Below are 11,692 nucleotides of genomic sequence, written 5' to 3'. Positions count from 1 at the left end.
ATGATCGCTGTCGCCCAGGTGGTCGAGCACCCGCAGCCCCCTCACCAGGTCATCACCCGTGGCCAGCACCAGGTCCAACAAGGCGTCTCCCCTGGTGGGGCTGTGCACTTCCTGGGTTAGATGGAGGTCCTGCATTTTGGCTAGAAACCTACGTGAGCAGTCAGACCTGGATGACTGCTCTTCCCAGCAGATGTCTGGAAAGTTCAGGTCACCCATGATGACCACATCCTTTGACCTAACTACCTCCGTGAGCTGACTTAAGAATTCCTGGTCTAGCTCCTCCCCTTGGTTGGGTGATCTGTAGTAGACCCCCTCCATTAAATCTCTTTCCCCTTGACTGCCTTGTATTCTAGCCCAGAGCACTTCAGTGTGCCCCTCCTCTGACTCTGTGCTACTTGATGAGGATGTGTATTCCTCCTTAATGTAGAGCGCCACACCCCCGCCTTTCCTCCCTGTCCTGTCCCTCCTGTACAGCCTATAGCCCTTGATATTCACTGCCCAGTCATGCATAGCTGTAGCCATGATGGTCCAGGAAATCCACAAGAGGCAAGGGCTTTTTTGTGATAGCTTTTATTGGAATTGGTCCAATAAAAGATATCACAAATAACACCCTTGCTCCATGTACAAGTCAAAACAAACTATTTTGTCTTTCCCCCATCAATTTTCATTCAAATCAATGTGGCCTCACACACAGTTTTGATGTCAGCAAAACCAAATTCTCCAACAAAAATTGACCCGATCCACTAAAAATGTAAGACCTCAGTCTACTTGTAAGTAACGCTATACTGATGTCTGTAAAATCTACCCATTTTATTAGATTCCCACATGAGTATATCTAAATGATAAAGAATTTGAATTGGCAAAAGATGCTGAGAGTCAGAGGAGAGTGTAAGGCAGAAACTTAATTTTTTTTTTAAAGGACGGGATGTGGGAGGTGGTATTGTTCATTTGTTATTGAAACCTCCCTACTTGTGGGCAATCTAAAATTAGAAGAACTGAAATGAAAAAGGAGTTTCCTGCATAAGAGGCAGTCTGAAAAGAGGTACAGAAACAGCAATAGCAAGAGGTGACAAAGGGGGCACTAAGGCATCACTGCTAGAACAGACAGAGAAATGGAGGGTGCAGAACAGGGACATGGACAATGATGTTAGGACAATTAATGCAAGATTTCCTCACCAAGTACAGGGGGAGAGTAAGTTACTACTGATGCTTGCAAAGTTCTTTTCAAACAAAAGGTATGACATCTTGTTATGTTCCTAGGGGAAAGGGGAAAGATGAGTGGATTTTGGGGACAGATACAGCCCCCAAATACTGGAATCCTTCAATGAGAGAGAAGCAGGGGGTGGAAAGTGCTGGTTATATCCTGTTTACCTTCCCCCTCAGTAACTAGTCTCTGTCATTGTGTGAGACAAGAAATTGGGCTAGGTGGACCTATGTTTTTGACCCAGTATATGGACAGTTCTTGCATTCTTATAATTACATATGTAATTACAGTATGTAAGGTTTATTATCTGAGAGTATATCTTTTTTGGCCTTTTTAACAAGGATTTCAATCCCCTTTAATTCATACATGGCTCTCCAAGTGTGTTGGTTCATTGGCCAGTTGACTCTTGGGCTAGTTAATGCCTTATATTGCACCACTGCATCAAAACTGCCCCATTAACAACACTGAGAGAAACCTCAAACACTAGCATTCGTATGACAAGGAGGGAGGAACCACTGTTTCTTAATTTTGTGGTTTGGGCATGTCAGGAACAGTCTCTCAGAGTGCCGTAGTATCCCTCACCCCTTCTCTTGGAGACAGAAGCAACTCAGCAAACTAACAGAGGTTTAGAGGAATCCCCACACTGTTACTTTGGAGCCTCCCCATACCAGCAGAGGTGGTTTGCTGCATCCCTAGCTGGACTGGCTTTTTGTCAGCTTCCCAAGCAGCTGGAGTGAATCAGTGAGCCTGCATCTGCACATCCTGTAAAGAAGCTGCCTCACATGCCAAGGACTGAACTATAAAGGCAGCACGTGTGTACACGTGAAGACAAGCTGGGGGCGTTCTAGAGGTCCCATGAGAAGGGAGTGGTGCTGGTCAGTAGAAATGAATATGAATAATGTTTAGGATGTGGCCACTGATGAAGCTGAGTGTCTGTCCCCCCCCACTTCCTCCCCCTCTCCATCCTGTGTCTTTCTCATTGTTTATCCCCTCCCAAGTTTCCTAACAGTCAGACTTTCTGTTACCTGGGAAGTCCTATATCATGCAGAACACACTGCAGGTTCTCTGGCATGGTCAACATTTACAAGGCAAGGAATTTGCTTTAGATTTTCCAATCAGTCAGGCAGCCAGAAGAGGCTGAAATAGGGGTGTTTCCTCCTTGCCATTTTCCACATTCACTGAAAAAGGCTTCTTACAGAGCATTCATGATGTAGGCAGAGTGCGGAGGGGGTAAGGAAAAGGGGCAGTGCAGAAATACCCCAAAGCAGTAGAATGTCATTGTAGAGGGACAAAAGCAAAGGGCAGAACATTAAAATCAGATAATGTGGGCTGATGTATAACAGGAAGTCCCAGCGGTGCTACCTCAGAGAGTGGGAAATGGAGATGTGAAGGTGGGGGCTTTCCTGGAGCCTGCCTGTATTGCTGAGCTGGCCAGGAACATCCAGACCACAACTCTTCAGACTGTGCCAGCAGGCCAGGCAAGGGTTGCCATAGCAGTAGCCTGTGTTGCATAACCCCTCCTTCCTCTCATTCAACACCATTTCTCCCAGCTGCAGTCTGCCTGTGGGTGGGTGTGTGTAAAAACGAGTCATGGATAGATTTATTTCTTTACGTAGCACCAGAGGCACATGTGATGTGTCTTTGTGTGGCTATTGTTGGTCTAGGATTCACACTGCTTAGCAACAGAAGTCCTTCTTCCCACCAAAAACCGTTCTTTTTTTTTAAGAGACTTATTTGGAATTAACTAGCTGAAGTACCTAATTCACTGGGGAAAAAACTGCAGCAGGCTATGAAACACTCCATTGACATCATCTATACCCAGGATCTGGGCTGGTTTCTTAAACGGGAGAGAAAAAGCTATGTATTAAAGACATTATCAAGGTTGCAAAATAAAGCACATAGAAGCTAGGAGATGTAGGGTCACATCTGCAATAGGGCTGTGCGAAACATCTGTGTTTCGATTCGGATTTGGCCGTTTTGGAGGACAGTGATAAATGTTGGTGTTTCAGATCACTGTCCTGTTTCATTTTGGCCGAATCTCCTCTGAATCTGTTTCAAACAGGCTGCAAGGGAAGCTTCGCACAACCCTACCCAGCCAGGCGGGGCTGCAGGACTGGGGGCTGCAGGGCCCCAGTGGGGAGCAGGACAGGGCCGTGGGTGGCTCATCCAGGGGAGGGGGAGGGTTCAGCCTCTATCATACCAGTCTGCCAGGTGATTGACCCCCTTGCTCTCTCGCTTGGTCTCTCCCTCGAGAGACTTTTGCTCAACTTCAGCCTGGGCCCACACTCTGCCCAATCGGGGTGCGAGGGCTCTCTGCTGCCCTGGCCTGCCCCTCACCATGGGCCTACTTGCCTTTCTGCCACTCTGGGCCCTGGCCCCAGCTTGGGCCAGTCAAGAGCCCTGGGCTGCTCATTAAAAACAACCAGCACCATACCTACCATCACCAGCAGCTGACCCTTTCTACTCCACAGGGTCCCCCTTGACACTGCCAGAAAGTCATAAACTTCCCTGGGTTTGCCTAGAGCCCCAGAGATCTTATCCGGCAGCCCTTTACTCCACGGGGCTCACCTGAGCCTCTGGCCTCACCACCAGATATAATCAGGGGCTAACCTAGCCCCTCTCTGGCCCACAACCTATATTCTCCTTCCTAGGCCGAAGAGCTAGGCTGGCCTAGCTCTTCGCCTTTTCCTCGGGTCTTGGAACCCCACTGGGTCCCTAGGAACCTCCTCCATCCCATAGCTCCTACCCTGAACCTCCAGATATTCCCAGGAGCAGAGGAGCTCTGGCTGGGTGATGTTAATGTGGCAGCATCCCTGCAGCAACTTCCAGCTCTACTGCTCAGGACCTGCTCTTATCCTGCAATTGCATAGCCTATGTGAGCCTCCCGATTGGCAATGCAGTCACCTGCAGGCTACCCTGCTGCCTGCTCAAGCCCTTACAGTGGCAGGTACCAAAGGTGCCGTGCCACAACATCATAGTGTTGTCAACTCTGACTGAAGCTATTTCAGGAGATTTTTTTTTCCTAACTCGACATAATGGCATTAATACGGGTGCACTGATAGAGATTTTTTTGGACTGATACTGATGGCTGATTTTTAACAAGCCATATCAGTCGATATGGATCTGATTGCAGATATGCAGCCAGGCAGCTTGGCGAGCAGCATCCACCTGGTAAGTCTGTTGTGGGGGAAGGTAAGGGGCATGGGGGGAAGCAGATCGAGGCCCCCACAGCAAGGGAGAGGGTGGGACTGGGGCAGGGGCAGGCACTGCACAGCAGGGGTAGGGCACAGGATGGAACCACAGGGGCATGTGCCCCAGATATGTGTGTGGTGTGAGGGTGGGCTGCTGCTGCAGGCTGGGACCAGGGTGGTGTCAAGCTCTTCCCAACAGGTGGCTGGGCTGGGCTGGACTGTGCTTGGGGTGGGCAGTGGTGGTGCTGGGAAGGGAGCTATAGGGGGGCCTGCAGCCACTGCAAAATTCACTGTAGCTCCCCTCCCAGCACTGCTGCTGCTGCCACCCTGAGTGCAGCCCCAGCCCAATCCCCTTCCCCCCGCTGGGAAGATCCCAACCCAGCCCACAGTGACAGCCCGCTCTTGCCCTGTGCACAGATCTGGGGACATATGCCCACTGTGTCCTCCTGGGTGCATGCAGAAGCAGGAGCTGCCACCCCCTCCCCACGCCCCCCAAACACCCCACTTGTGGCTCTGTCCTATGCCCTGCCCTGGCTGTGCAGCACCTGCCCCTGCCCCACTCCAAACTCCACTCCCTTCCTTACTGCTGGGGCCTTGAACTGCTCCCCCCACACCCCTTCTCTCACAACAGACTTACCAGCCAGACCTGGCTGCTTCCACGCTGATGGGTTTCCTTCCTGGCCTCCTGCACGCTGCGCTGTGGCTGCACACATGCATGGGACATTTATTGGCAACATTATCAGCCACATCAGCCAAAAAAGGCTGATTGCTAATACTGTCAATTTTCCTTATATCGGTGCCAATCCAATATGGGACTGATGTACTGGTGCACCTCTAGTGATTAATTCTACTGTTCAACCCATTCACAATATTAATCTCCCAGATTACTTTCAATAGTTACTGATTTCAGTGCTGATTCCAGCAGACTCCTGGCCAATCCAGGAGTGTTGGCAACCCTACAACATCAATGATTCTCAACCAGGGTGCCACGACATCCTTTTAAGGGTGACACAGAATACAAGCACTTTATGGGTGAATCCCCATGTCCCCACACCTTGTGTCACTGCTACTTGTCCCTGGAGAACACTCCTGCCATGCACACTCGGGCACACGGCAGGTTACCCCAGGTGGGGTAGGAGAGGCTGGGGCCAGCAACTGTGTTTTTGGTGTGGGTATTTTTGACCCCAGGATTTCCTGGAGTCAAAAAAACCCTGTGCATTGTGAAGTAGCAGCGTGGGAAATACCTGCATGTGTGGTGTGTGGTGCCACAGACCTGCACCACATATCGCACATCCATGCTTGAATGGACACGCTATATGTATGCAAACACCTACACATGATTTGCAAGATGAACCCAGAGATTTCAAATAGGAATCTATAGCATCAAAAACATTTTGACCTGTTGTAGTCTTTAAGTTCTTGCAACAGAATTGCTCTATTATTTTTCTGTAGTTAAGAAAGCTAAGAGCTGATATTTTCTGAGGGGTACCTTGAATCTAAAAAGATTAAGAGTTACTTTTTTTTCCCCAGAAGAACCTTGCCTCATTCACTGTATAGGATGGAGGGTATTAATTATGGAACAGCTGTTCAATATCTGTTTCCACCTCATTGTTCAAAGTGAAGCTCCAGGCAGTCATGCTTACTGGATGGCATCCTGAACTAGAATTCAGAAGATCTGAACTCTACTCCTTATTCTACTACTACTTTCATGGGGCACCTTTCGCAAATCACTAATAAATGATACATTTATTCAGAGGCTATGCTATGGGGTGTGTCACTTCTAGTACCCGGATAATTCACAAACATTAATTTTACCATCATGGCATGCCCATGACATGAGAGAATGATACTGATCCCATTTTATAAATGAGTAACCAGTTACACAGATGATTAAAGTCAAAAGTATCTACTGATTTTGAGATCCTAATTTAAACCCCTTTAGGACCTAGTATTTCTATATATTTAGTACTGTATGGGTGCGTCCAGATGAGTGCGCACGTGCCTCTTGCCCTGCCTCAAACCCCTTTGAAGCAGGGCAAGAGGCATGTGCGGGACCAAAAAAATGTTCCCCATGCTGCAAGTTTGCAGCACGGGGGGAAAATTAGACCCCAGGGGTCTAAAAAAAACAAAGCAAAAAAAAAGCAGGGGCTGGGTCCTCCAGGGAGATGCTCTGGCTGCCAGAGCATTTCCGTGGTTGGCTCCTCGCCCTGGTGCTGAAATGTGCGCCTGGCCAGGCTGTGTGTTCAGCACCAGGGCTCCAGTGCTCATGCCTGAGACCCTTGGCGGGGCAGCTGGGGCCCTCCAGGGTGCCTGGGACCCTGGGTTGGGGGTGCTGGGATGGGCGGCAGAAGGGCCCGAGGGCAGTCTCCGTGTGCCACACTGGACCCTGCTGCCATGGGCCGGGCCAGGTGGCAGAGAGGCCCCAGGACCTGGCTGGGCCCAGCACACAGTCCCCATGTGCTGCACCAGGTCCTGCCACCAAGGGCCCTGCCCAGCCAGGCGGCAGACAGTCCCCAGGGCCAGCAGAACCTGGCTGACCCAGCGCGTGGTCCCCATGTGCCATGCCGGGTCCTGCCTCCATGGCTCAGAGCACTCCACTCTCCCTGCTGCTGCTAAAAGGTAAGTTATGGGCCCTGGGTGGTGGGGCTGGGGCCCTCCAGGGTGCCTGGAACCCTGGGCGGGGGGCCTGTGGCCCTCCAGGGAAAGCTGGGACCCTGGGCAGGTGGGCTGGGGCCCTGTGGGGGATAGGGGCTGTGACCCTCCATGTGGGAGCTAGGGCCCTGTTGGGGGGTGGACATTCCATGTGCTGTGTGGGGGGGCTGCACCCTGTGGGGGCCAGGGGACCCACCCCTCCTGAGCATCCCCCCACAAGGTCCCCCACACCCACAGTCCCCCCAGCAGTCGCCCCACACTACCCACACACCAACCCACAAACTTCCACACACACACACCCACCTTCCCCCACACCCTTCCCACCCCCTTCCTACAAACACGACATCCCCCATCACACACCCGTCGTGTGCAAAGAAAACCAAAAGCACACAGCAACACATATAGGTATTTAGAATTTATTTAATCATGATGATAGAGACACTGGTAAGCTTCCACATTGCTTTAACATTATAAATATACCAATAAAGCACTGCCCAACTGACTGCACTCTCCCTCTCTCTCTAGATACCTATGTGACCCTATCCTGGCCCCATCCGTACAAAAAGCTTCCCTGGCAAGCAATTCAGGGCTACTCACTCTCAAGAGCTTCTGGGGCCCGGCCACTTGGTACCTGGGGATGCTACCCCTTGTACCAGCTTGCCTGCTGCAGCAGCATCCCAAATCCATTTTTAAACATACCACAAAATCCATGTTTTTTTCCAATTAAAACAAAAGACCACTCTACACACACACACATGTGCGCGCACGCACACATACATATATATCTAGAGAGAGAGAACACAATCAGTTGGGTAATGCTCTATTGGTATATTTACAATGTTAAAGCAATGTGGAAGCCTACCAGTGTCTCTATCATCATGATAAAATAAATTCTAAATACCTATATGTGTTGCTATGTGCTTTTGGTTTTCTTTGCACATGACAGCTGATTTACTCCTAGAATAGGTCCATCCTGCACACTAAACAAGGCAAGAATCCTGTGGGGGGGAAATAGTATCTCATCATTTAATTAAAATCTGCCTCATAAAGCATGTGCAGAAGGAAGGCAAACTAAGGCTACACAGGCAAACATAATTCTGGCATTTTCTAACTTGAGTGTTTGATTCTGCAACCTTAATAATACCAGCTGTTTTGTGTGGAAGATCATAGGTTTGTTGCAAGAGAAAAAACAGAACTCTATCGTGCAGCATCACAGAGACATCCACAACAGGCTTGGAACCTCTAGACCCCCGATAGAGACTTTTCACAACTGGAACAAATACTGATGCCAGTTGCCATTCTCTCTAAGGGCCAGAACTAAAGAGGGATGGGACAAATACTTTGCCAGTAGGAAAAATACTTTCATTTATATTTGCTTATAGCAGAAGTTTGGTGAAACTCAGAAACTGAGGTTGCTATTCCAGGCTTTGGAGGAGAGCGGGTTCCAATGTGCTCAGAATCTTCTGCCCATTCTTTCCCCAGTCTTGACCTCTTCAGCTTGTCTGATTCAGTCCTGCCTCTTCCCTGCCCCAGCTTGTCTCAGTTCCAGCATAGTCCCAAACTCCACTCATCAGGTGTCTCATTTCAGTCTCAGTCTTCTTGGCCATATACTTCTAAGTCAACACCTCCAAGCTGACTGCTCAAGACTCTCCTACTTCCCACTCCTCCTCTTGAACTCATTGCCAGCCAACTCCAACCTCTTCGTCCTCCACCACCATCTCCCTGGCTCTTTACCAAGACAGCTTTTGTTCTTTCCATACTCCGCCTTGTCCAATCCATTTCTTCACAACACCAACACCTTACAGCATTCCAATAACATACGCAATGACACTGAAAGAACCAGTCAACCCTCAAATCTCTCCACGCACACACATACCAAAGCTGAACAATCTGTCCTCTCTAAAGGCCTTAATTTCTTTCCAGCAAAATACCCTAATAATATACTACAATGTGAAGAACTAGAAGAATTTTTCTGATGCCTCCATCTCAAGGAATATTTCCACAACCAAAACAAATCCACTTTCAACAACACTTAATCTTTTGACAACATCAAGGAAAAGACGAACCCTTAAAAACCAAAAACCCATCAGATTGGACACCTCACAGTGAACGAAATTCAAACTTTGACCGCTATATTGACTGCTTCTGGGAAAGAATGAACAATGAAATAATCAACCACAAACACTACCAGAACAACCTCTCCTTCTCAGAAAGAAGGGCCATAGACTCTCTACGATCCAACCACCAAATGCTAATAAAACCAGCAGATAAAGGAGGAGCTATAATTATCCTTAACTGTGAAGACTACATAAAAGAAACCAACAGACAACTTTCTGATCACTGACTACAAAAAACTAGAGGAAGATCCAACTCCCTTTTTCACTTTAAAACCATCAAATAATTTCCATCTGAACTACAAGAAAAACTACAGAACTTGATCCCACCTCCCCCCACTACCCAACCTGGGGACTTTTTACATGCTCCCTAAAATCCACAAACAAGGAAACCCAGGCAGACCTATAATATCCAATGATGGAACTCTAACTGAGGAAATACCAGATTTAATCAAATCCATCTTAAAACCTCTTGTCACCGAAATAGTGAGTTTTATCCAAGACATAACAGGCTTTCTACAAAAACTTAAAAACACAGACCACCTTCCCAGCAATACCCTCCTAGCCACCATGGATGCTACCAGTTTATATACAAGCATCCCTACACCAGGATGGCATCTAAGCCGACTTACATATCTACAAGAGTAAGATTACAATTCAGAGTACAGACCTAAAGATATTACTGAACTTATACACTTCATCCTCACACACAACTTCTCTTACAATAACCAACACTTCCTCCAGACCATGGGTGCAGCTATGGGCACCAAAATGGCCCCACAGTATGCCAACCTTTTTATAGGACACATGGAAAAAGAATTCCTCAAGAACTGCATCATCAAATCCATGATGTACTGAAGATATATGGATGAGATCTTCATCATTTGGACCAAAAATCTGCATGATTGATTTCCATCACAAATTCAATAATCATCACCCCTCCATCAGATTATTTCTAGAATACTCCAGCACCAACATTTCCTTGTTAGACACTATGATCAACATCCAGAATGGTAAAATACAGACCACGTTATACAAGAAATCCACAGACCAACCAACATGCATATCTACACAGAACCAGCAATCACCCTGAACACACCAAGAAAACTGTAATATACAGCCAAGCCCTCCAAAACCACTGAATTTGCACTGAGAACATTCACAATTGTCACCTTGCAAATCTCAAGAGGGATTTCACTCAACAAGGACACACCTCCAGAGAGATAGATCATACTTTTGAAAGAATCAGCCAGATACCACGTGAAGAACGGCTGCAGTACAAAAAGAAAGTCCTCTCAAATTGCACACCATTCGTTATGACATACCATCCTTATAAATTGTCTGTCATGCAATAATCCCAGGTAATCTCTCTACATTTTACCAGCTATCACCAGGTCAACAGTTCCCACTTTTTCCCTCCCCACCTACCTGTCTCCCACCCATTGCTTCCCACTGCCTCCGATCCTCACTTCCACACATTTGTATTTTCACAGGCCTGCATTTTGCATATTGGCTTCTATTCCACCATGGAGAACACAAAACATCATCAGACTCTCCCTATGCCTGAAGAGGGGTGTTTGTGCCTGAAAGCTTGCAAAGAACAATTTTTCAAACTATTTAATTGGTCTAATAAAATATATCAAAGTTACCCAAACAACCTTATCTGCCTATGTCCCAATCTACTCCTTTCTTTCCCTTTGGTTTGGGTTTATCCCCTCTGCACACAAATCAGACATTTTTTTCTGTGCTGCCTCAGTGCCAGAAGGGAGAATATCATTTATAGCACAGAAAAGACAGGTGATAAGTTTGCTGATAAGTTTTCCTGGTCAGTTCCACTTCCTAATTCAACCACAGCCCAGAGCAGCCATTGCAGAGAAAGATTTTCTGAGCTCCTGTAGCCCAGTGACAGAAAATGCTTAGTCTCTCTGTGGGAAAGGTACACATGTAATCTAGAAGTAGGAGCTGTGTGGATAGGAAGCATGGTCAGTGAAGAGGGAATTTTTGGCGACTACCTGTTAAAAAAAAGATAATCTTTTCTACAATGCTTGTGCACGCTGAAATTTTTCAAAGGCTTATAATTTGTGAAATGGGCATGGATTTTCTCAGAGATTATATGTACCTGTAGACATGTGGGATGTCTGCTCCAACGCACTGTAATTACTGTGTATATTCTAGCAGACTCGATTAATCAAGTCTGCTAATTAGTAGGCTCCAGCAGCTTCCAGGTCTTGTATATTCAACGTCTCTGTTGTTCAAAATCGCACCAGGGTGCTTTAAATAATGCTTGTTCAATGAGCTTAGTTAAAGTGCTCCTGCCACCATTTTGAAGCATGGGACACTGAATACATGTGACGCCGCGGGCATTTTAATTAGAGCAGCTCCAGAGAGCTTCTCTAATTGAAGCACCGCTCCCGCCTCCCAGCCCTGAAACACATGTAAAGATGCCCAAGGGCTGCCCCAAGCTCAAATCTGAGACTCAACTTTAAAGAAAAGGGACAACTATTCAAAGAACAGATTGCAAGAACTTTTTA

General features: G+C 47.5%; 1 long non-coding RNA gene across 1 annotated transcript; it reads left to right on the top strand.

The window, feature by feature from the left end:
- The first annotated feature begins 519 nt into the window (after positions 1–519).
- On the top strand, positions 520–9,115 carry LOC109295831. The gene is made up of 2 exons (XR_002096850.1): positions 520–1,192; positions 8,211–9,115. It is a non-coding gene; the product is annotated as an uncharacterized LOC109295831 (long non-coding RNA).
- Positions 9,116–11,692: the final 2,577 nt, after the last annotated feature.

The sequence above is a fragment of the Gavialis gangeticus genome, unplaced genomic scaffold, assembly GCF_001723915.1.
Source record: "Gavialis gangeticus isolate Ggan-Ray unplaced genomic scaffold, GavGan_comp1, whole genome shotgun sequence".
In the NCBI taxonomy this organism is placed as follows: Eukaryota; Metazoa; Chordata; order Crocodylia; family Gavialidae; genus Gavialis; species Gavialis gangeticus.
This window is presented reverse-complemented; position numbering and strand designations above follow the sequence as displayed.